Source organism: Narcine bancroftii, chromosome 7 (assembly GCF_036971445.1).
Source record: "Narcine bancroftii isolate sNarBan1 chromosome 7, sNarBan1.hap1, whole genome shotgun sequence".
Lineage (NCBI taxonomy): Eukaryota > Metazoa > Chordata > Chondrichthyes > Torpediniformes > Narcinidae > Narcine > Narcine bancroftii.
Window position 1 is genome coordinate 121,230,183 of NC_091475.1, and position 26,410 is coordinate 121,256,592.

Here is a 26,410-nt window from a genome sequence, read left to right on the forward strand (position 1 = left end):
CGGCATCTGATTCCCGGCCTCTGATCCCGGCCTCTGATTCCCCGCTTCTGATTCTGATCCCTGCCTCTGATTCCCCATCTCTGATTCCGCACATCTGATTCCCTGCCTCTGATTCCCCACCTCTGATTCCCCATATCTGATTCCCCGCCTCTGTTTCCCCGCCTCTAATTCCCCGCCTCTGTTTCCCCATATCTATTTCCCCGCCTCTGATTCCCCGCCTCTGATTCCCCAGCTCTGATTCCCCGCCTCTGAATCCCCAACTCTGATTCCCTGCCTCATATTCCGCAGCTCTGATTCCCCGCCTCTGATTCCCCAGCTCTGATTCCCTGCCTCTGTTTCGCAACCTCTGATTCCCCACCTCTGATTCCCCATATATGATTCCCCACCTCTGTTTCCCTGCCTCTGATTCCCAGCCTCTGTTTCCCCATATCTGATTCCCCGCCTCTGATTCCCCAACTCTGATTCCCCGCCACTGATTCCCCAGCTCTGATTCCCCACCTATGATTCCCCGTGTTTGATTCACTGCCCCTGATTCCCCGCCTCTGATTAACCATCTCTGATTCACCGCCTTTCATTCGCCACCTCTGATTCCCCATATCAGATTCCCCGCCTCTGTTTCCCCGCCTCTGATTCCCCTCCTCTGTTTCCCCATATCTGATTCCCCGCTTCTGATTCCCCAACTCTGATTCCCCGCCTCTGATTCCCCAGCTCTGATTCCCCGCCTTTGATTCCCCCCGTCTGATTCCCAGCCTCTGAGTCCCCGTGTCTGATTTCCTGCCTCTGATTCCCCGCCTCTGATTCCCAATCTCTGATTCACAGCCGCTGATTCCCCACCTCTGATTCCCCATCTCTGATTCCGCACATCTGATTCCCTGCCTCTGATTCCCCGACTCTGATCCCCACCTCTGATTCCCCAGCTCTGATTCCCCGCCTCTGATTCCCCAACTCTGATTCCCCGCCTCTGATTCCCCAGCTCTGATTCCCCGCCTCTGATTCCCCATATCTGATTCCCCACCTCTGTTTCCCGGCCTCTGATTCCCCGCTTCTGATTCTGAATCCCTGCCTCTGATTCCCCATCTCTGATTCCGCACATCTGATTCCCTGCCTCTGATTCCCCACCTCTGATTCCCCATATCTGATTTCCCGCCTCTGTTTCCCCGCCTCTGATTCCCCGCCTCAGTTTCCCCATATCTAATTCCAAACCTCTGATGCCCCAACTCTGATTCCCTGCCTCTGATTCCCCGCGTTCTATTCCCTGCCTCTGATTCCCCGCCTGTGATTCCCCATCTCTGATTCACCACCTCTGATTCCCCACCTCTGATTCCCCATATCTAATTCCCCGCCTCTGTTTGCCCGACTCTGATTCCCCGCCTCTGTTTCCCCATATCTGATTCCCCGCCTCTGAATCCCCAACTCTGATTCCCTGCCTCTGATTCCCCAGCTCTGATTCCCCGCCTTTGATTCCCCCGTCTGATTCCCAGCCTCTGAAACCCCGTGTCTGATTTCTTGCCTCTGATTCCCCGCCTCTGATTCCCCATCTCTGATTCACAGCCTCTGATTCCCCACCTCTGATTCCCCATCACTGATTCCGCACATCTGATTCCCTGCCTCTGATTCCACGACTCTGATCCCCACCTCTGATTCCGCAGCTCTGATTCCCCGCCTCTGATTCCCCAACTCTGATTCCCCGCCTCTGATTCCCCAGCTCTGATTCCCCGCCTCTGATTCCCCGTGTTTGATCCCCTGCCTCTGATTCCCCGACTCTGATCCCCACCTCTGATTCCGCAGCTCTGATTCCCCGCCTCTGATTCCCCAACTCTGATTCCCCGCCTCTGATTCCCCAACTCTGATTCCCTGCCTCTGATTCCCCAGCTTCATTCCCCGCCTTTGATTCCCCCCGTCTGATTTCCAGCCTCTGAATCCCCGTGTCTGATAACCTGCCACTGATTCCCCGTCTCTGATTCCCCATCTCAGATTCACCGCCTCTGATTCCCCACCTCTGATTCCCCATCTCTGATTCCGCACATCCGACTCCCTGCCTCTGATTCCCCGACTCTGATTCCCCACCTCTGATTCCCCAGCTCTGATTCCCCGCCTCTGATTCCCCAACTCTGATTCCCCGCCTCTGATACCACAGCTCTGATTCCCCGCTTCTGATTCCCCGTGTTTGATCCCCTGCCTCTGATTCCCCGCCTCTGATTCCCCATCTCTGATTCACCGCCTTTGATTCGCCACCTCTGATTCCCCATATCTGATTCCTCGCCACTGTTTCCCCGCCTCTGATTCCCCGCCTCTGATTCCCCATATCTCATTCCCCGCCTCTGATTCGCCAGCTATGATTCCCCACCTCTGATTCCCCGCGTCTGATTCCCTGCCTCTGATTCCCCGCCTCTGATTCCACATCTCTGATTCACCACCTCTGATTCCACGCGTCTGATTCCCCGCCTCTGATTCCCCATCTCTGATTCCCCATCTCTGATTCCCCGCCTCTGATTCCCCATATCTCATTCCCCGCCTCTGAATCCCCATCTCTGATTCCCGGACTCTGATTCCCCACCTCTGATTTCCGGCCTCTTATTCCCGGCATCTGATTCCGGCCTCTGATTCCCGGCCTCTGATTCCCTGCTTCTGATTCTGATTCCCTGCCTTTGATTCCCCATCTCTGATTCCGCACATCTGATTCCCTGCCTCTGATTCCCCATCTCTGATTCCCCATATCTGATTCCCCGCCTCTGATTCCCTGCCTCTGTTTCCCAATATCTAAGTCCCCGCCTCTGATTCCCCAACTCTGATTCCCCACCTCTGATTCCCCAGCTCTGATTCCCCGCCTCTGATTCCCCGCATCTGATTCCCTGCATCTGATTCCAAGCCTCTGATTCCCTGCCTCTGATTCCCAACCTCTGATTCCCCACCTCTGATTCCCCATATCTGATTCCCAGCCTCTGTTTCCCCGCCTCTGATTCCCCGCCTCTGTTTCCCCATATCTGATTCCCGGCCTCTGATTCCCCGCCTCTGATTCCCCGCCTCTGATTCCCTATCTCCGATTCCGCACATCTGATTCCCTGCCTCTGATTCCCCGCCTCTGATTCCCCGCCTCTGATTCCCTGCCTCTGATTCCCAACCTCTGATTCCCCACCTCTGATTCCCCGTGTTTGATTCCCCGCCTCTGTTTCCCCGCCTCTGATTCCCCGCCTCTGATTCCCCAACTCTAATTCCCTGCCTCTGATTCCCCATATCTGATTCCCCGCCTCTGTTTCCCCGCCTCTGATTCCCCGCCCCTGTTTCCCCATATCTGATTCCCTGCCTCTGATTCCCCAACTTTGATTCCCAGCCTCTGATTCCCCAGCTCTGATTCCCCGCCTCTGATTCCCCGTGTTTGATTCCCTGCCTCTGATTCCCCGCCTCTGATTACCCATCTCTGATTCACCACCTTTGATTCGCCACCTCTGATTCCCCATATCTGATTCCCCACCTCTGTTTTCCCGCCTCTGATTCCCCGCCTCTGATTCTCCATATCTCATTCCCCGCCTCTGAATCCCCATCTCTGATTCCCGGACTCTGATTCCCCACCTCTGATTCCCGGCCTCTTATTCCCAGCATCTGATTCCAGGCCTCTGATTCCCGGCCTCTGACTCCCCGCTTCTGATTCTGATTCCCTGCCTCTGATTCCCCATCTCTGATTCCGCACATCTGATTACCTGCCTCTGATTCCCCACCTCTGATTCCCCATATCTGATTCCCCGCCTCTGATTCCCCGCATCCGATTCCCCATATCTGATTCCCCGCCTCTGTTTCCCCGCCCCTGATTCCCCGCCTCTGTTTCCCCATATCTGATTCCCCGCCTCTGATTCCCAACTATGATTCCCCGCCTCTGATTCCCCAGCTCTGATTCCCTGCCTCTGATTCCCCGCGTTCTATTCCCTGCCTCTGATTCCCCGCCTGTGATTCCCCATCTCTGATAAACCACCTCTGATTCCCCACCACTGATTCCCCATATCTAATTCCCCTCCTCTGTTTGCCCGCCTCTGATTCCCCACCTCTGATTCCCCATATCTAATTCCCCGCCTCTGTTTGCCCGCCTCTGATTCCCCGCCTCTGTTTCCCCATATCTGATTCCCCGCCTCTGAATCCCCAACTCTGATTCCCCGCCTCTGATTCCCCAGCTCTGATTCCCCGCCTCTGATTCCCCGTGTTTGATTCCCTGCCTCTGATTCCCCGCCTCTGATTCACCATCTCTGATTCACCGCCTTTCATTCGCCACCCTGATTCCCCATATCAGATTCACCGCCTCTGTTTCCCCGCCTCTGATACCCCGCCTCTGATTCCCCATATTTCATTCCCCGCCTCTGATTCCCCATCTCTGATTCCCGGACTCTGATTCCTGGCCTCTTATTCCCGGCATCTGATTCCCGGCCTCTGATCCCGGCCTCTGATTCCCCGCTTCTGATTCTGATCCCTGCCTCTGATTCCCCATCTCTGATTCCGCACATCTGATTCCCTGCCTCTGATTCCCCACCTCTGATTCCCCATATCTGATTCCCCGCCTCTGTTTCCCCGCCTCTAATTCCCCGCCTCTGTTTCCCCATATCTATTTCCCCGCCTCTGATTCCCCGCCTCTGATTCCCCAGCTCTGATTCCCCGCCTCTGAATCCCCAACTCTGATTCCCTGCCTCATATTCCGCAGCTCTGATTCCCCGCCTCTGATTCCCCAGCTCTGATTCCCTGCCTCTGTTTCGCAACCTCTGATTCCCCACCTCTGATTCCCCATATATGATTCCCCACCTCTGTTTCCCTGCCTCTGATTCCCAGCCTCTGTTTCCCCATATCTGATTCCCCGCCTCTGATTCCCCAACTCTGATTCCCCGCCACTGATTCCCCAGCTCTGATTCCCCACCTATGATTCCCCGTGTTTGATTCACTGCCCCTGATTCCCCGCCTCTGATTAACCATCTCTGATTCACCGCCTTTCATTCGCCACCTCTGATTCCCCATATCAGATTCCCCGCCTCTGTTTCCCCGCCTCTGATTCCCCTCCTCTGTTTCCCCATATCTGATTCCCCGCTTCTGATTCCCCAACTCTGATTCCCCGCCTCTGATTCCCCAGCTCTGATTCCCCGCCTTTGATTCCCCCCGTCTGATTCCCAGCCTCTGAGTCCCCGTGTCTGATTTCCTGCCTCTGATTCCCCGCCTCTGATTCCCAATCTCTGATTCACAGCCGCTGATTCCCCACCTCTGATTCCCCATCTCTGATTCCGCACATCTGATTCCCTGCCTCTGATTCCCCGACTCTGATCCCCACCTCTGATTCCCCAGCTCTGATTCCCCGCCTCTGATTCCCCAACTCTGATTCCCCGCCTCTGATTCCCCAGCTCTGATTCCCCGCCTCTGATTCCCCATATCTGATTCCCCACCTCTGTTTCCCGGCCTCTGATTCCCCGCTTCTGATTCTGAATCCCTGCCTCTGATTCCCCATCTCTGATTCCGCACATCTGATTCCCTGCCTCTGATTCCCCACCTCTGATTCCCCATATCTGATTTCCCGCCTCTGTTTCCCCGCCTCTGATTCCCCGCCTCAGTTTCCCCATATCTAATTCCAAACCTCTGATGCCCCAACTCTGATTCCCTGCCTCTGATTCCCCGCGTTCTATTCCCTGCCTCTGATTCCCCGCCTGTGATTCCCCATCTCTGATTCACCACCTCTGATTCCCCACCTCTGATTCCCCATATCTAATTCCCCGCCTCTGTTTGCCCGACTCTGATTCCCCGCCTCTGTTTCCCCATATCTGATTCCCCGCCTCTGAATCCCCAACTCTGATTCCCTGCCTCTGATTCCCCAGCTCTGATTCCCCGCCTTTGATTCCCCCGTCTGATTCCCAGCCTCTGAAACCCCGTGTCTGATTTCTTGCCTCTGATTCCCCGCCTCTGATTCCCCATCTCTGATTCACAGCCTCTGATTCCCCACCTCTGATTCCCCATCACTGATTCCGCACATCTGATTCCCTGCCTCTGATTCCACGACTCTGATCCCCACCTCTGATTCCGCAGCTCTGATTCCCCGCCTCTGATTCCCCAACTCTGATTCCCCGCCTCTGATTCCCCAGCTCTGATTCCCCGCCTCTGATTCCCCGTGTTTGATCCCCTGCCTCTGATTCCCCGACTCTGATCCCCACCTCTGATTCCGCAGCTCTGATTCCCCGCCTCTGATTCCCCAACTCTGATTCCCCGCCTCTGATTCCCCAACTCTGATTCCCTGCCTCTGATTCCCCAGCTTCATTCCCCGCCTTTGATTCCCCCCGTCTGATTCCCAGCCTCTGAATCCCCGTGTCTGATAACCTGCCACTGATTCCCCGTCTCTGATTCCCCATCTCAGATTCACCGCCTCTGATTCCCCACCTCTGATTCCCCATCTCTGATTCCGCACATCCGACTCCCTGCCTCTGATTCCCCGACTCTGATTCCCCACCTCTGATTCCCCAGCTCTGATTCCCCGCCTCTGATTCCCCAACTCTGATTCCCCGCCTCTGATTCCACAGCTCTGATTCCCCGCCTCTGATTCCCCGTGTTTGATCCCCTGCCTCTGATTCCCCGCCTCTGATTCCCCATCTCTGATTCACCGCCTTTGATTCGCCACCTCTGATTCCCCATATCTGATTCCTCGCCACTGTTTCCCCGCCTCTGATTCCCCACCTCTGATTCCCCATATCTCATTCCCCGCCTCTGATTCGCCAGCTATGATTCCCCACCTCTGATTCCCCGCGTCTGATTCCCTGCCTCTGATTCCCCGCCTCTGATTCCACATCTCTGATTCACCACCTCTGATTCCACGCGTCTGATTCCCCGCCTCTGATTCCCCATCTCTGATTCCCCATCTCTGATTCCCCAATTCTGATTCCCCGCCTCTGATTCCCCAGCTCTGATTCCTCGCCTCTGATTCCCTTCCTTTGATTCCCAACCTCTGATTCCCCAACTCTGATTTCCCATATTGATTCCCTGCGTCTGATTCCCCACCTCTGATTTCACATATTGATTCCCTGCGTCTGATTCCCCGCCTCTGATTCCCCAACTCTGATTCCCCGCCTCTGATTCCCCAGCTCTGATTCCCCGCATCTGATTCCCCGTGTTTGATTCCCTGCCTCTGATTCCCCACCTCTGATTCCCCATATCTGATTCCCCGCCTCTGTTTCCCCACCTTTGATTCCCCGCCTCTGTTTCCCAATATCTAAGTCCCCGCCTCTGATTCCCCAACTCTGATTCCCCACCTCTGATTCCCCAACTCTGATTCCCCGCCTCTGATTCCCCAGCTCTGATTCCCCGCCTCTGATTCCCCGTCTTTGATCCCCTGCCTCTGATTCCCCGCCTCTGATTCCCCATCTCTGATTCACCGCCTTTGATTCGCCACCTCTGATTCCCCATATCTGATTCCTCGCCTCTGTTTCCCCGCCTCTGATTCCCCATATCTCATTCCCCGCCTCTGATTCCCCATCTCTGATTCTTGGACTCTGATTCCCCACCTCTGATTCCCGGCCTCTTATTCCCGGCATCTGATTCCGGCCTCTGGTTTCCGGCCTCTGATTCCCTGCTTCTGATTCCCCATCTCTGATTCCGCAAATCTAATTCCCTGCCTCTGATTCCCCACCTCTGATTCCCCATATCTGATTCCCCGCCTCTGTTTCCCCGCCTCTGATTCCCCACCTCTGTTTCCCCATATCTAAGTCCCCGCCTCTGATTCCCCAACTTTGATTCCCCACCTCTGATTCCCCAGCTCTGATTCCCCGCCTCTGATTCCCCGCATCTGATTCCATGCATCTGATTCCCAGCCTCTGATTCCCAGACTCTGATTCCCAACCTCTGATTCCCCACCTCTGATTCCCCATATCTGATTCCACGCCTCTGTTTCCCCGCCTCTGATTCCCCGCCTCTGTTTCCCCATATCTGATCCCCGCCTCTATTTGCCCGCATCTGATTCCCCGCCTCTGTTTCCCCATATCTGATTCCCCGCCTCTGAATCCCCAACTCTGATTCCCTGCCTCTAATTTCCCAGCTCTGATTCCCCGCCTCTGATTCCCCGCGTCTGATTACCGGCCTCTGATTCCCCGCCTCTGATTCCCCATCTCTGATTCACAACCTCTGATTCCCCACCTCTGATACCCCATATCTGATTCCCCGCCTCTGTTTCCCCGCCTCTGATTCCCCACCTCTGATTCCCAATATCTGATTCCCCGCCTCTGATTCCCCACCTCTGATTCCCCGCCTCTGATTCGCCAGCTATGATTCCCCGCCTCTGATTCCCCGTGTTTGATTCCCTGCCTCTGATTCCCGGCCACTGATTCCCCAACTCTGATTCACCGCCTTTGATTCGCCACCTCTGATTCCCCATATCTGATTCCCCGCCTCTGTTTCCCCGCCTCTGATTCCCCGCCTCTGATTCCCCATATCTCATTCCCCGCCTCTGAATCCCCATCTCTGATTCCCGGACTCTGATTCCCCACCTCTGATTCCCTGCTACTGATTCTGATTCCCTGCCTTTGATTCCCCATCTCTGATTCCGCACATCTGATTCCCTGCCTCTGATACCCCATCTCTGATTCCCCATATCTGATTCCCCGCTTCTGTTTCCCCGCCTCTGATTCCCCGCCTCTGTTTCCCAATATCTAAGTCCCCGCCTCTGATTCCACAACTCTAATTCCCCACCTCTGATTCCCCAGCTCTGATTCCCCGCCTCTGATTCCCCGCATCTGATTCCCTGCATCTGATTCCAAGCCTCTTATTCCCTGCCTCTGATTCCCAACCTCTGATTCCCCACCTCTGATTCCCCATATCTGATTCCAGGCCTCTGTTTCCCCGCCTCTGATTCCCCGCCTCTGTTTCCCCATATCTGATTCCCGGCCTCTGGTTCCCCGCCTCTGATTCCCCGCCTCTGATTCCCTGCCTCTGATTCCCCATCTCCGATTCCGCACATCTGATTCCCTGCCTCTGATTCCCCGCCTCTGATTCCCCGCCTCTGATTCCCTGCCTCTGATTCCCAACCTCTGATTCCCCACCTCTGATTCCCCGTGTTTGATTCCCCGCCTCTGTTTCTCCGCCTCTGATTCCCCGCCTCTGATTCCCCAACTCTAATTCCCCGCCTCTGATTCCCCATATCTGATTCCCCGCCTCTGTTTCCCCGCCTCTGATTCCCCACCCCTGTTTCCCCATATCTGATTCCCTGCCTCTGATTCCCCAACTTTGATTCCCAGCATCTGATTCCCCAGCTCTGATTCCCCGCCTCTGATTCCCCGCATCTGATTCCCTGCATCTGATTCCAAGCCTCTGATTCCCTGCCTCTGATTCCCTACCTCTGATTCCCCACCTCTGATTCCCCATATCTGATCCCCAGCCTCTGTTTCCCCGCCTCTGTTTCCCCATATCTGATTCCCGGCCTCTGATTCCCCGCCTCTGATTCCCCGCCTCTGATTCCCTGCCTCTGATTCCCCATCTCCGATTCCGCACATCTGATTCCCTGCCTCTGATTCCCCGCCTCTGATTCCCCGCCTCTGATTCCCTGCATCTGATTCCCAACCTCTGATTCCCCACCTCTGATTCCCCGTGTTTGATTCCCCGCCTCTGTTTCCCCGCATCTGATTCCCCGCCTCTGATTCCCCAACTCTAATTCCCCGCCTCTGTTTCCCCATATCTGATTCCCTGCCTCTGTTTCCCCGCCTCTGATTCCCCGCCCCTGTTTCCCCATATCTGATTCCCTGCCTCTGATTCCCCAACTTTGATTCCCAGCCTCTGATTCCCCAGCTCTGATTCCCCGCCTCTGATTCCCCGTGTTTGATTCCCTGCCTCTGATTCCCCGCCTCTGATTCCCCATCTCTGATTCACCGCCTTTGATTCGCCACCTCTGATTCCCCATATCTGATTCCCCACCTCTGTTTCCCCGCCTCTGATTCCCCGCCTCTGATTCTCCATATCTCATTCCCCGCCTCTGACTCCCCATCTCTGATTCCCGGACTCTGATTCCCCACGTCTGATTCCCGGCCTCTTATTCCCAGCATCTGATTCCAGGCCTCTGATTCCCGTCCTCTGACTCCCCGCTTCTGATTCTGATTCCCTGCCTCTGATTCCCCATCTCTGATTCCGCACATCTGATTACCTGCCTCTGATTCCCCACCTCTGATTCCCCATATCTGATTCCCCGCCTCTGTTTCCACGCCTCTGATTCCCCGCCTCTGTTTCCCCATATCTAATTCCCCACCTCTGATGCCCCAACTCTGATTCCCCGCCTCTGATTCCACAGCTCTGATTCCCCGCCTCTGATTCCCCACATCCGATTCCCCATATCTGATTCCCCGCCTCTGTTTCCCCGCCCCTGATTCCCCGCCTCTGTTTCCCCATATCTGATTCCCCGCCTCTGATTCCCAACTATGATTCCCCGCCTCTTATTCCCCAGCTCTGATTCCCTGCCTCTGATTCCCCGCGTTCTATTCCCTGCCTCTGATTCCCCGCCTGTGATTCCCCATCTCTGATTCACCACCTCTGATTCCCCACCACTGATTCCCCATATCTAATTCCCCGCCTCTGTTTGCCCGCCTCTGATTCCCCGCCTCTGTTTCCCCGCCTCTGATTCCCCACCTCTGATTCCCAATATCTGATTCCCCGCCTCTGATTCCCCACCTCTGATTCCCCACCTCTGATTCGCCAGCTATGATTCCCCGCCTCCTATTCCCCGCGTCTGATTCCCTGCCTCTGATTCCCCGCCTCTGATTCCACATCTCTGATTCACCACCTCTGATTCCCCGCGTCTGATTCCCTGCCTCTGATTCCCCATCTCTGATTCCCCATCTCTGATTCCCCAATTCTGATTCCCCTCCTCTGATTCCCCGTGTTTGATTCCCAGCCTCTGATTCCCGGCCTCTGATTCCCCATCTCTGATTCACCGCCTTTGATTCGCCACCTCTGATTCGCCATATCTGATTCCCCGCCTCTGTTTCCCCGCCGATGATTCCCCGCCTCTGATTCCCCATATCTCATTCCCCGCCTCTGAATCCCCATCTCTGATTCCCGGACTCTGATTCCCCACCTCTGATTTCCGGCCTCTTATTCCCGGCATCTGATTCAGGCCTCTGATTCCCGGCCTCTGATTCCCTGCTTCTGATTCTGATTCCCTGCCTTTGATTCCCCATCTCTGATTCCGCACATCTGATTCCCTGCCTCTGATTCCCCATCTCTGATTCCCCATATCTGATTCCCCGCCTCTGATTCCCTGCCTCTGTTTCCCAATATCTAAGTCCCCGCCTCTGATTCCCCAACTCTGATTCCCCACCTCTGATTCCCCAGCTCTGATTCCCCGCCTCTGATTCCCCGCATCTGATTCCCTGCATCTGATTCCAAGCCTCTGATTCCCTGCCTCTGATTCCCAACCTCTGATTCCCCACCTCTGATTCCCCATATCTGATTCCCAGCCTCTGTTTCCCCGCCTCTGATTCCCCGCCTCTGTTTCCCCATATCTGATTCCCGGCCTCTGATTCCCCGCCTCTGATTCCCCGCCTCTGATTCCCTATCTCCGATTCCGCACATCTGATTCCCTGCCTCTGATTCCCCGCCTCTGATTCCCCGCCTCTGATTCCCTGCCTCTGATTCCCAACCTCTGATTCCCCACCTCTGATTCCCCGTGTTTGATTCCCCGCCTCTGTTTCCCCGCCTCTGATTCCCCGCCTCTGATTCCCCAACTCTAATTCCCTGCCTCTGATTCCCCATATCTGATTCCCCGCCTCTGTTTCCCCGCCTCTGATTCCCCGCCCCTGTTTCCCCATATCTGATTCCCTGCCTCTGATTCCCCAACTTTGATTCCCAGCCTCTGATTCCCCAGCTCTGATTCCCCGCCTCTGATTCCCCGTGTTTGATTCCCTGCCTCTGATTCCCCGCCTCTGATTACCCATCTCTGATTCACCACCTTTGATTCGCCACCTCTGATTCCCCATATCTGATTCCCCACCTCTGTTTTCCCGCCTCTGATTCCCCGCCTCTGATTCTCCATATCTCATTCCCCGCCTCTGAATCCCCATCTCTGATTCCCGGACTCTGATTCCCCACCTCTGATTCCCGGCCTCTTATTCCCAGCATCTGATTCCAGGCCTCTGATTCCCGGCCTCTGACTCCCCGCTTCTGATTCTGATTCCCTGCCTCTGATTCCCCATCTCTGATTCCGCACATCTGATTACCTGCCTCTGATTCCCCACCTCTGATTCCCCATATCTGATTCCCCGCCTCTGATTCCCCGCATCCGATTCCCCATATCTGATTCCCCGCCTCTGTTTCCCCGCCCCTGATTCCCCGCCTCTGTTTCCCCATATCTGATTCCCTGCCTCTGATTCCCCGCATTCTATTCCCTGCCTCTGATTCCCCGCCTGTGATTCCCCATCTCTGATAAACCACCTCTGATTCCCCACCACTGATTCCCCATATCTAATTCCCCTCCTCTGTTTGCCCGCCTCTGATTCCCCACCTCTGATTCCCCATATCTAATTCCCCGCCTCTGTTTGCCCGCCTCTGATTCCCCGCCTCTGTTTCCCCATATCTGATTCCCCGCCTCTGAATCCCCAACTCTGATTCCCCGCCTCTGATTCCCCAGCTCTGATTCCCCGCCTCTGATTCCCCGTGTTTGATTCCCTGCCTCTGATTCCCCGCCTCTGATTCACCATCTCTGATTCACCGCCTTTCATTCGCCACCCTGATTCCCCATATCAGATTCACCGCCTCTGTTTCCCCGCCTCTGATACCCCGCCTCTGATTCCCCATATTTCATTCCCCGCCTCTGATTCCCCATCTCTGATTCCCGGACTCTGATTCCTGGCCTCTTATTCCCGGCATCTGATTCCCGGCCTCTGATCCCGGCCTCTGATTCCCCGCTTCTGATTCTGATCCCTGCCTCTGATTCCCCATCTCTGATTCCGCACATCTGATTCCCTGCCTCTGATTCCCCACCTCTGATTCCCCATATCTGATTCCCCGCCTCTGTTTCCCCGCCTCTAATTCCCCGCCTCTGTTTCCCCATATCTATTTCCCCGCCTCTGATTCCCCGCCTCTGATTCCCCAGCTCTGATTCCCCGCCTCTGAATCCCCAACTCTGATTCCCTGCCTCATATTCCGCAGCTCTGATTCCCCGCCTCTGATTCCCCAGCTCTGATTCCCTGCCTCTGTTTCGCAACCTCTGATTCCCCACCTCTGATTCCCCATATATGATTCCCCACCTCTGTTTCCCTGCCTCTGATTCCCAGCCTCTGTTTCCCCATATCTGATTCCCCGCCTCTGATTCCCCAACTCTGATTCCCCGCCTCTGATTCCCCAGCTCTGATTCCCCACCTATGATTCCCCGTGTTTGATTCACTGCCTCTGATTCCCCGCCTCTGATTAACCATCTCTGATTCACCGCCTTTCATTCGCCACCTCTGATTCCCCATATCAGATTCCCCGCCTCTGTTTCCCCGCCTCTGATTCCCCTCCTCTGTTTCCCCATATCTGATTCCCCGCTTCTGATTCCCCAACTCTGATTCCCCGCCTCTGATTCCCCAGCTCTGATTCCCCGCCTTTGATTCCCCCCGTCTGATTCCCAGCCTCTGAGTCCCCGTGTCTGATTTCCTGCCTCTGATTCCCCGCCTCTGATTCCCCATCTCTGATTCACAGCCGCTGATTCCCCACCTCTGATTCCCCATCTCTGATTCCGCACATCTGATTCCCTGCCTCTGATTCCCCGACTCTGATCCCCACCTCTGATTCCCCAGCTCTGATTCCCCGCCTCTGATACCCCAACTCTGATTCCCCGCCTCTGATTCCCCAGCTCTGATTCCCCGCCTCTGATTCCCCATATCTGATTCCCCACCTCTGTTTCCCGGCCTCTGATTCCCCGCTTCTGATTCTGAATCCCTGCCTCTGATTCCCCATCTCTGATTCCGCACATCTGATTCCCTGCCTCTGATTCCCCACCTCTGATTCCCCATATCTGATTTCCCGCCTCTGTTTCCCCGCCTCTGATTCCCCGCCTCAGTTTCCCCATATCTAATTCCAAACCTCTGATGCCCCAACTCTGATTCCCTGCCTCTGATTCCTCGCGTTCTATTCCCTGCCTCTGATTCCCCGCCTGTGATTCCCCATCTCTGATTCACCACCTCTGATTCCCCACCTCTGATTCCCCATATCTAATTCCCCGCCTCTGTTTGCCCGACTCTGATTCCCCGCCTCTGTTTCCCCATATCTGATTCCCCGCCTCTGAATCCCCAACTCTGATTCCCTGCCTCTGATTCCCCAGCTCTGATTCCCCGCCTTTGATTCCCCCGTCTGATTCCCAGCCTCTGAAACCCCGTGTCTGATTTCTTGCCTCTGATTCCCCGCCTCTGATTCCCCAGCTCTGATTCCCCGCCTCTGATTCCCCGTGTTTGATCCCCTGCCTCTGATTCCCCGACTCTGATCCCCACCTCTGATTCCGCAGCTCTGATTCCCCGCCTCTGATTCCCCAACTCTGATTCCCCGCCTCTGATTCCCCAACTCTGATTCCCTGCCTCTGATTCCCCAGCTTCATTCCCCGCCTTTGATTCCCCCCGTCTGATTCCCAGCCTCTGAATCCCCGTGTCTGATAACCTGCCACTGATTCCCCGTCTCTGATTCCCCATCTCAGATTCACCGCCTCTGATTCCCCACCTCTGATTCCCCATCTCTGATTCCGCACATCCGACTCCCTGCCTCTGATTCCCCGACTCTGATTCCCCACCTCTGATTCCCCAGCTCTGATTCCCCGCCTCTGATTCCCCAACTCTGATTCCCCGCCTCTGATTCCACAGCTCTGATTCCCCGCCTCTGATTCCCCGTGTTTGATCCCCTGCCTCTGATGCCCCGCCTCTGATTCCCCATCTCTGATTCACCGCCTTTGATTCGCCACCTCTGATTCCCCATATCTGATTCCTCGCCACTGTTTCCCCGCCTCTGATTCCCCGCCTCTGATTCCCCATATCTCATTCCCCGCCTCTGATTCGCCAGCTATGATTCCCCACCTCTGATTCCCCGCATCTGATTCCCTGCCTCTGATTCCCCGCCTCTGATTCCACATCTCTGATTCACCACCTCTGATTCCACGCGTCTGATTCCCCGCCTCTGATTCCCCATCTCTGATTCCCCATCTCTGATTCCCCAATTCTGATTCCCCGCCTCTGATTCCCCAGCTCTGATTCCTCGCCTCTGATTCCCTTCCTTTGATTCCCAACCTCTGATTCCCCAACTCTGATTTCCCATATTGATTCCCTGTGTCTGATTCCCCACCTCTGATTTCACATATTGATTCCCTGCGTCTGATTCCCCGCCTCTGATTCCCCAACTCTGATTCCCCGCCTCTGATTCCCCAGCTCTGATTCCCCGCATCTGATTCCCCGTGTTTGATTCCCTGCCTCTGATTCCCCACCTCTGATTCCCCATATCTGATTCCCCGCCTCTGTTTCCCCACCTTTGATTCCCCGCCTCTGTTTCCCAATATCTAAGTCCCCGCCTCTGATTCCCCAACTCTGATTCCCCACCTCTGATTCCCCAACTCTGATTCCCCGCCTCTGATTCCCCAGCTCTGATTCCCCGCCTCTGATTCCCCGTCTTTGATCCCCTGCCTCTGATTCCCCGCCTCTGATTCCCCATCTCTGATTCACCGCCTTTGATTCGCCACCTCTGATTCCCCATATCTGATTCCTCGCCTCTGTTTCCCCGCCTCTGAATCCCCATATCTCATTCCCCGCCTCTGATTCCCCATCTCTGATTCCCGGACTCTGATTCCCCACCTCTGATTCCCGGCCTCTTATTCCCGGCATCTGATTCCGGCCTCTGATTTCCGGCCTCTGATTCCCTGCTTCTGATTCCCCATCTCTGATTCCGCAAATCTAATTCCCTGCCTCTGATTCCCCACCTCTGATTCCCCATATCTGATTCCCCGCCTCTGTTTCCCCGCCTCTGATTCCCCGCCTCTGTTTCCCCATATCTAAGTCCCCGCCTCTGATTCCCCAACTTTGATTCCCCACCTCTGATTCCCCAGCTCTGATTCCCCGCCTCTGATTCCCCGCATCTGATTCCATGCATCTGATTCCCAGCCTCTGATTCCCAGACTCTGATTCCCAACCTCTGATTCCCCACCTCTGATTCCCCATATCTGATTCCACGCCTCTGTTTCCCCGCCTCTGATTCCCCGCCTCTGTTTCCCCATATCTGATCCCCGCCTCTATTTGCCCGCATCTGATTCCCCGCCTCTGTTTCCCCATATCTGATTCCCCGCCTCTGAATCCCCATCTCTGATTCCCTGCCTCTAATTTCCCAGCTCTGATTCCCCGCCTCTGATTCCCCGCGTCTGATTACCGGCCTCTGATTCCCCGCCTCTGATTCCCCATCTCTGATTCACAACCTCTGATTCCCCACCTCTGATACCCCATATCGGATTCCCCGCCTCTGTTTCCCCGCCTCTGATTCCCCACCTCTGATTCCCAATATCTGATTCCCCGCCTCTGATTCCCCACCTCTGATTCCCCGCCTCTGATTCGCCAGCTATGATTCCCCGCCTCTGATTCCCCGTGTTTGATTCCCTGCCTCTGATTCCCGGCCACTGATTCCCCAACTCTGATTCACCGCCTTTGATTCGCCACCTCTGATTCCCCATATCTGATTCCCCGCCTCTGTTTCCCCGCCTCTGATTCCCCGCCTCTGATTCCCCATATCTCATTCCCCGCCTCTGAATCCCCACCTCTGATTCCCGGACTCTGATTCCCCACCTCTGATTCCCTGCTACTGATTCTGATTCCCTGCCTTTGATTCCCCATCTCTGATTCCGCACATCTGATTCCCTGCCTCTGATTCCCCATCTCTGATTCCACATATCTGATTCCCCGCTTCTGTTTCCCCGCCTCTGATTCCCCGCCTCTGTTTCCCAATATCTAAGTCCCCGCCTCTGATTCCACAACTCTAATTCCCCACCTCTGATTCCCCAGCTCTGATTCCCCGCCTCTGATTCCCCGCATCTGATTCCCTGCATCTGATTCCAAGCCTCTTATTCCCTGCCTCTGATTCCCAACCTCTGATTCCCCACCTCTGATTCCCCATATCTGATTCCCAGCCTCTGTTTCCCCGCCTCTGATTCCCCGCCTCTGTTTCCCCATATCTGATTCCCGGCCTCTGGTTCCCCGCCTCTGATTCCCCGCCTCTGATTCCCTGCCTCTGATTCCCCATCTCCGATTCCGCACATCTGATTCCCTGCCTCTGATTCCCCGCCTCTGATTCCCCGCCTCTGATTCCCTGCCTCTGATTCCCAACCTCTGATTCCCCACCTCTGATTCCCCGTGTTTGATTCCCCGCCTCTGTTTCTCCGCCTCTGATTCCCCGCCTCTGATTCCCCAACTCTAATTCCCCGCCTCTGATTCCCCATATCTGATTCCCCGCCTCTGTTTCCCCGCCTCTGATTCCCCACCCCTGTTTCCCCATATCTGATTCCCTGCCTCTGATTCCCCAACTTTGATTCCCAGCATCTGATTCCCCAGCTCTGATTCCCCGCCTCTGATTCCCCGCATCTGATTCCCTGCATCTGATTCCAAGCCTCTGATTCCCTGCCTCTGATTCCCTACCTCTGATTCCCCACCTCTGATTCCCCATATCTGATCCCCAGCCTCTGTTTCCCCGCCTCTGTTTCCCCATATCTGATTCCCTGCCTCTGATTCCCCGCCTCTGATTCCCCGCCTCTGATTCCCTGCATCTGATTCCCAACCTCTGATTCCCCACCTCTGATTCCCCGTGTTTGATTCCCCGCCTCTGTTTCCCCGCCTCTGATTCCCCGCCTCTGATTCCCCAACTCTAATTCCCCGCCTCTGATTCCCCATATCTGATTCCCTGCCTCTGTTTCCCCGCCTCTGATTCCCCGCCCCTGTTTCCCCATATCTGATTCCCTGCCTCTGATTCCCCAACTTTGATTCCCAGCCTCTGATTCCCCAGCTCTGATTCCCCGCCTCTGATTCCCCGTGTTTGATTCCCTGCCTCTGATTCCCCGCCTCTGATTCCCCATCTCTGATTCACCGCCTTTGATTCGCCACCTCTGATTCCCCATATCTGATTCCCCACCTCTGTTTCCCCGCCTCTGATTTCCCGCCTCTGATTCTCCATATCTCATTCCCCGCCTCTGACTCCCCATCTCTGATTCCCGGACTCTGATTCCCCACCTCTGATTCCCGGCCTCTTATTCCCAGCATCTGATTCCAGGCCTCTGATTCCCGTCCTCTGACTCCCCGCTTCTGATTCTGATTCCCTGCCTCTGATTCCCCATCTCTGATTCCGCACATCTGATTACCTGCCTCTGATTCCCCACCTCTGATTCCCCATATCTGATTCCCCGCCTCTGTTTCTACGCCTCTGATTCCCCGCCTCTGTTTCCCCATATCTAATTCCCCACCTCTGATGCCCCAACTCTGATTCCCCGCCTCTGATTCCACAGCTCTGATTCCCCGCCTCTGATTCCCCACATCCGATTCCCCATATCTGATTCCCCGCCTCTGTTTCCCCGCCCCTGATTCCCCGCCTCTGTTTCCCCATATCTGATTCCCCGCCTCTGATTCCCAACTATGATTCCCCGCCTCTTATTCCCCAGCTCTGATTCCCTGCCTCTGATTCCCCGCGTTCTATTCCCTGCCTCTGATTCCCCGCCTGTGATTCCCCATCTCTGATTCACCACCTCTGATTCCCCACCACTGATTCCCCATATCTAATTCCCCGCCTCTGTTTGCCCGCCTCTGATTCCCCGCCTCTGTTTCCCCATATCTGATTCCCCGCCTCTGAATCCCCAACTCTGATTCCCTGCCTCTGATTCCCCAGCTTCATTCCCCGCCTTTGATTCCCCCCGTCTGATTCCCAGCCTCTGAATCCCCATGTCTGAAAACCTGCCTCTGATTCCACGCCTCTGATTCCCCATCTCAGATTCACCGCCTCTGATTCCCCACCTCTGATTCCCCATCTCTGATTCCGCACATCCGATTCCCTGCCTCTGATTCCCCGACTCTGATTCCCCACCTCTGATTCCCCAGCTCTGATTCCCCGCCTCTGATTCCCCAACTCTGATTCCCCACCTCTGATTCCCCAGCTGTGATTCCCCGCCTCTGATTCCCCGTGTTTGTTCCCCTGCCTCTGATTCCCCAGCTCTGATTCCCCATATCTGATTCCCCGCCTCTGTTTCCCCGCCTCTGATTCCCCGCCTCTGATTCCCCATATCTCATTCCCCGCCTCTAAATCCCCATCTCTGATTCCCGGACTCTGATTCCCCACCTCTGATTCCCGGCCTCTTATTCCCGGCATCTGATTCCGGCCTCTGATTCCCGGCCTCTGATTCCCTGCGTCTGTTTCTGATTCCCTGCCTCTGATTCCGCAAATCTAATTCCCTGCCTCCGATTCCCCACCTCTGATTCCCCATATCTGATTCCCCGCCTCTGTTTCCCCTCCTTTGATTCCCCGCCTCTGTTTCCCAATATCTAAGTCCCTGCCTCTGATTCCCCAACTCTGATTCCCCACCTCTGATTCCCCGCCTCTGATTCCCCGCCTCTGATTCCCCGTGTTTGATCCCCTGCCTCTGATTCCCCGCCTCTGATTCCCCGCCTCTGATTCCCTGCCTCTGATTCCCCATCTCCGATTCCGCACATCTGATTCCCTGCCTCTGATTCCCCGCCTCTGATTCCCCGCCTCTGATTCCCTGCCTCTGATTCCCAACCTCTGATTCCCCACCTCTGATTCCCCGTGTTTGATTCCCCGCCTCTGTTTCCCCGCCTCTGATTCCCCGCCTCTGATTCCCCAACTCTAATTCCCCGCCTCTGATTCCCCATATCTGATTCCCCGCCTCTGTTTCCCCGCCTCTGATTCCCCACCCCTGTTTCCCCATATCTGATTCCCTGCCTCTGATTCCCCAACTTTGATTCCCAGCATCTGATTCCCCAGCTCTGATTCCCCGCCTCTGATTCCCCGCATCTGATTCCCTGCATCTGATTCCAAGCCTCTGATTCCCTGCCTCTGATTCCCAACCTCTGATTCCCCACCTCTGATTCCCCATATCTGATCCCCAGCCTCTGTTTCCCCGCCTCTGTTTCCCCATATCTGATTCCCGGCCTCTGATTCCCCGCCTCTGATTCCCCGCCTCTGATTCCCTGCCTCTGATTCCCCATCTCCGATTCCGCACATCTGATTCCCTGCCTCTGATTCCCCGCCTCTGATTCCCCGCCTCTGATTCCCTGCATCTGATTCCCAACCTCTGATTCCCCACCTCTGATTCCCCGTGTTTGATTCCCCGCCTCTGTTTCCCCGCCTCTGATTCCCCGCCTCTGATTCCCCAACTCTAATTCCCCGCCTCTGATTCCCCATATCTGATTCCCTGCCTCTGTTTCCCCGCCTCTGATTCCCCGCCCCTGTTTCCCCATATCTGATTCCCTGCCTCTGATTCCCCAACTTTGATTCCCAGCCTCTGATTCCCCAGCTCTGATTCCCCGCCTCTGATTCCCCGTGTTTGATTCCCTGCCTCTGATTCCCCGCCTCTGATTCCCCAACTCTAATTCCCCGCCTCTGATTCCCCATATCTGATTCCCTGCCTCTGTTTCCCCGCCTCTGATTCCCCGCCTCTGTTTCCCCGCCTCTGATTCCCCAACTCTGATTCCCAATATCTGATTCCCCGCCTCTGATTCCCCACCTCTGATTCCCCACCTCTGATTCGCCAGCTATGATTCCCCGCCTCCTATTCCCCGCATCTGATTCCCTGCCTCTGATTCCCCGCCTCTGATTCCACATCTCTGATTCACCACCTCTGATTCCCCGCGTCTGATTCCCTGCCTCTGATTCCCCATCTCTGATTCCCCATCTCTGATTCCCCAATTCTGATTCCCCTCCTCTGATTCCCCGTGTTTGATTCCCAGCCTCTGATTCCCGGCCTCTGATTCCCCATCTCTGATTCACCGCCTTTGATTCGCCACCTCTGATTCGCCATATCTGATTCCCCGCCTCTGTTTCCCCGCCTCTGATTCCCCGCCTCTGATTCCCCATATCTCATTCCCCGCCTCTGAATCCCCACCTCTGATTTCCGGCCTCTTATTCCCGGCATCTGATTCCGGCCTCTGATTCCCGGCCTCTGATTCCCTGCTTCTGATTCTGATTCCCTGCCTTTGATTCCCCATCTCTGATTCCGCACATCTGATTCCCTGCCTCTGATTCCCCATCTCTGATTCCCCATATCTGATTCCCCGCCTCTGATTCCCTGCCTCTGTTTCCCAATATCTAAGTCCCCGCCTCTGATTCCCCAACTCTGATTCCCCACCTCTGATTCCCCAGCTCTGATTCCCCGCCTCTGATTCCCCGCATCTGATTCCCTGCATCTGATTCCAAGCCTCTGATTCCCTGCCTCTGATTCCCAACCTCTGATTCCCCATATCTGATTCCCAGCCTCTGTTTCCCCGCCTCTGATTCCCCGCCTCTGTTTCCCCATATCTGATTCCCGGCCTCTGATTCCCCGCCTCTGATTCCCCGCCTCTGATTCCTTATCTCCGATTCCGCACATCTGATTCCCTGCCTCTGATTCCCCGCCTCTGATTCCCCGCCTCTGATTCCCTGCCTCTGATTCCCAACCTCTGATTCCCCACCTCTGATTCCCCGTGTTTGATTCCCCGCCTCTGTTTCCCCGCCTCTGATTCCCCGCCTCTGATTCCCCAACTGTAATTCCCCGCCTCTGATTCCCCATATCTGATTCCCCGCCTCTGTTTCCCCGCCTCTGATTCCCCGCCCCTGTATCCCCATATCTGATTCCCTGCCTCTGATTCCCCAACTTTGATTCCCAGCCTCTGATTCCCCAGCACTGATTCCCCGCCTCTGATTCCCCGTGTTTGATTCCCTGCCTCTGATTCCCCGCCTCTGATTACCCATCTCTGATTCACCACCTTTGATTCGCCACCTCTGATTCCCCATATCTGATTCCCCACCTCTGTTTTCCCGCCTCTGATTCCCCGCCTCTGATTCTCCATATCTCATTCCCCGCCTCTGAATCCCCATCTCTGATTCCCGGACTCTGATTCCCCACCTCTGATTCCCGGCCTCTTATTCCCAGCATCTGATTCCAGGCCTCTGATTCCCGGCCTCTGACTCCCCGCTTCTGATTCTGATTCCCTGCCTCTGATTCCCCATCTCTGATTCCGCACATCTGATTACCTGCCTCTGATTCCCCACCTCTGATTCCCCATATCTGATTCCCCGCCTCTGATTCCCCGCATCCGATTCCCCATATCTGATTCCACGCCTCTGTTTCCCCGCCCCTGATTCCCCGCCTCTGTTTCCCCATATCTGATTCCCCGCCTCTGATTCCCAACTATGATTCCCCGCCTCTGATTCCCCAGCTCTGATTCCCTGCCTCTGATTCCCCGCGTTCTATTCCCTGCCTCTGATTCCCCGCTTGTGATTCCCCATCTCTGATAAACCACCTCTGATTCCCCACCACTGATTCCCCATATCTAATTCCCCTCCTCTGTTTGCCCGCCTCTGATTCCCCACCTCTGATTCCCCATATCTAATTCCCCGCCTCTGTTTGCCCGCCTCTGATTCCCCGCCTCTGTTTCCCCATATCTGATTCCCCGCCTCTGAATCCCCAACTCTGATTCCCTGCCTCTGATTCCCCAGCTCTGATTCCCCGCCTTTGATTCCCCCGTCTGATTCCCAGCCTCTGAAACCCCGTGTCTGATTTCTTGCCTCTGATTCCCCGCCTCTGATTCCCCATCTCTGATTCACAGCCTCTGATTCCCCACCTCTGATTCCCCATCTCTGATTCCGCACATCTGATTCCCTGCCTCTGATTCCCCGACTCTGATCCCCACCTCTGATTCCCCAGCTCTGATTCCCCGCCTCTGATTCCCCAACTCTGATTCCCCGCCTCTGATTCCCCAGCTCTGATTCCCCGCCTCTGATTCCCCGTGTTTGATTCCCTGCCTCTGATTCCACGCCTCTGATTCCCCATCTCTGATTCATCGCCTTTGATTCGCCACCTCTGATTCCCCATATCTGATTCCTCGCCTCTGTTTCCCCGCCTCTGATTCCACGCCTCTGATTCCCCATATCTCATTCCCCGCCTCTGATTCCCCATCTCTGATTCCCGGACTCTGATTCCCCACCTCTGATTCCCGGCCTCTTATTCCCGGCATCTGATTCCGGCCTCTGATTCCCCACCTCTGATTCCCCATATCTGATTCCCCACCTCTGTTTCCCGGCCTCTGATTCCCCGCTTCTGATTCTGAATCCCTGCCTCTGATTCCCCAACTTTGATTCCCAGCATCTGATTCCCCAGCTCTGATTCCCCGCCTCTGATTCCCCGCATCTGATTCCCTGCATCTGATTCCAAGCCTCTGATTCCCTGCCTCTGATTCCCAACCTCTGATTCCCCACCTCTGATTCCCCATATCTGATCCCCAGCCTCTGTTTCCCCGCCTCTGTTTCCCCATATCTGATTCCCGGCCTCTGATTCCCCGCCTCTGATTCCCCGCCTCTGATTCCCTGCCTCTGATTCCCCATCTCCGATTCCGCACATCTGATTCCCTGCCTCTGATTCCCCGCCTCTGATTCCCCGCCTCTGATTCCCTGCATCTGATTCCCAACCTCTGATTCCCCACCTCTGATTCCCCGTGTTTGATTCCCCGCCTCTGTTTCCCCGCCTCTGATTCCCCGCCTCTGATTCCCCAACTCTAATTCCCCGCCTCTGATTCCCCATATCTGATTCCCTGCCTCTGTTTCCCCGCCTCTGATTCCCCGCCCCTGTTTCCCCATATCTGATTCCCTGCCTCTGATTCCCCAACTTTGATTCCCAGCCTCTGATTCCCCAGCTCTGATTCCCCGCCTCTGATTCCCCGTGTTTGATTCCCTGCCTCTGATTCCCCGCCTCTGATTCCCCAACTCTAATTCCCCGCCTCTGATTCCCCATATCTGATTCCCTGCCTCTGTTTCCCCGCCTCTGATTCCCCGCCTCTGTTTCCCCGCCTCTGATTCCCCACCTCTGATTCCCAATATCTGATTCCCCGCCTCTGATTCCCCACCTCTGATTCCCCACCTCTGATTCGCCAGCTATGATTCCCCGCCTCCTATTCCCCGCATCTGATTCCCTGCCTCTGATTCCCCGCCTCTGATTCCACATCTCTGATTCACCACCTCTGATTCCCCGCGTCTGATTCCCTGCCTCTGATTCCCCATCTCTGATTCCCCATCTCTGATTCCCCAATTCTGATTCCCCTCCTCTGATTCCCCGTGTTTGATTCCCAGCCTCTGATTCCCGGCCTCTGATTCCCCATCTCTGATTCACCGCCTTTGATTCGCCACCTCTGATTCGCCATATCTGATTCCCCGCCTCTGTTTCCCCGCCTCTGATTCCCCGCCTCTGATTCCCCATATCTCATTCCCCGCCTCTGAATCCCCACCTCTGATTTCCGGCCTCTTATTCCCGGCATCTGATTCCGGCCTCTGATTCCCGGCCTCTGATTCCCTGCTTCTGATTCTGATTCCCTGCCTTTGATTCCCCATCTCTGATTCCGCACATCTGATTCCCTGCCTCTGATTCCCCATCTCTGATTCCCCATATCTGATTCCCCGCCTCTGATTCCCTGCCTCTGTTTCCCAATATCTAAGTCCCCGCCTCTGATTCCCCAACTCTGATTCCCCACCTCTGATTCCCCAGCTCTGATTCCCCGCCTCTGATTCCCCGCATCTGATTCCCTGCATCTGATTCCAAGCCTCTGATTCCCTGCCTCTGATTCCCAACCTCTGATTCCCCATATCTGATTCCCAGCCTCTGTTTCCCCGCCTCTGATTCCCCGCCTCTGTTTCCCCATATCTGATTCCCGGCCTCTGATTCCCCGCCTCTGATTCCCCGCCTCTGATTCCTTATCTCCGATTCCGCACATCTGATTCCCTGCCTCTGATTCCCCGCCTCTGATTCCCCGCCTCTGATTCCCTGCCTCTGATTCCCAACCTCTGATTCCCCACCTCTGATTCCCCGTGTTTGATTCCCCGCCTCTGTTTCCCCGCCTCTGATTCCCCGCCTCTGATTCCCCAACTGTAATTCCCCGCCTCTGATTCCCCATATCTGATTCCCCGCCTCTGTTTCCCCGCCTCTGATTCCCCGCCCCTGTATCCCCATATCTGATTCCCTGCCTCTGATTCCCCAACTTTGATTCCCAGCCTCTGATTCCCCAGCACTGATTCCCCGCCTCTGATTCCCCGTGTTTGATTCCCTGCCTCTGATTCCCCGCCTCTGATTACCCATCTCTGATTCACCACCTTTGATTCGCCACCTCTGATTCCCCATATCTGATTCCCCACCTCTGTTTTCCCGCCTCTGATTCCCCGCCTCTGATTCTCCATATCTCATTCCCCGCCTCTGAATCCCCATCTCTGATTCCCGGACTCTGATTCCCCACCTCTGATTCCCGGCCTCTTATTCCCAGCATCTGATTCCAGGCCTCTGATTCCCGGCCTCTGACTCCCCGCTTCTGATTCTGATTCCCTGCCTCTGATTCCCCATCTCTGATTCCGCACATCTGATTACCTGCCTCTGATTCCCCACCTCTGATTCCCCATATCTGATTCCCCGCCTCTGATTCCCCGCATCCGATTCCCCATATCTGATTCCACGCCTCTGTTTCCCCGCCCCTGATTCCCCGCCTCTGTTTCCCCATATCTGATTCCCCGCCTCTGATTCCCAACTATGATTCCCCGCCTCTGATTCCCCAGCTCTGATTCCCTGCCTCTGATTCCCCGCGTTCTATTCCCTGCCTCTGATTCCCCGCTTGTGATTCCCCATCTCTGATAAACCACCTCTGATTCCCCACCACTGATTCCCCATATCTAATTCCCCTCCTCTGTTTGCCCGCCTCTGATTCCCCACCTCTGATTCCCCATATCTAATTCCCCGCCTCTGTTTGCCCGCCTCTGATTCCCCGCCTCTGTTTCCCCATATCTGATTCCCCGCCTCTGAATCCCCAACTCTGATTCCCTGCCTCTGATTCCCCAGCTCTGATTCCCCGCCTTTGATTCCCCCGTCTGATTCCCAGCCTCTGAAACCCCGTGTCTGATTTCTTGCCTCTGATTCCCCGCCTCTGATTCCCCATCTCTGATTCACAGCCTCTGATTCCCCACCTCTGATTCCCCATCTCTGATTCCGCACATCTGATTCCCTGCCTCTGATTCCCCGACTCTGATCCCCACCTCTGATTCCCCAGCTCTGATTCCCCGCCTCTGATTCCCCAACTCTGATTCCCCGCCTCTGATTCCCCAGCTCTGATTCCCCGCCTCTGATTCCCCGTGTTTGATTCCCTGCCTCTGATTCCACGCCTCTGATTCCCCATCTCTGATTCATCGCCTTTGATTCGCC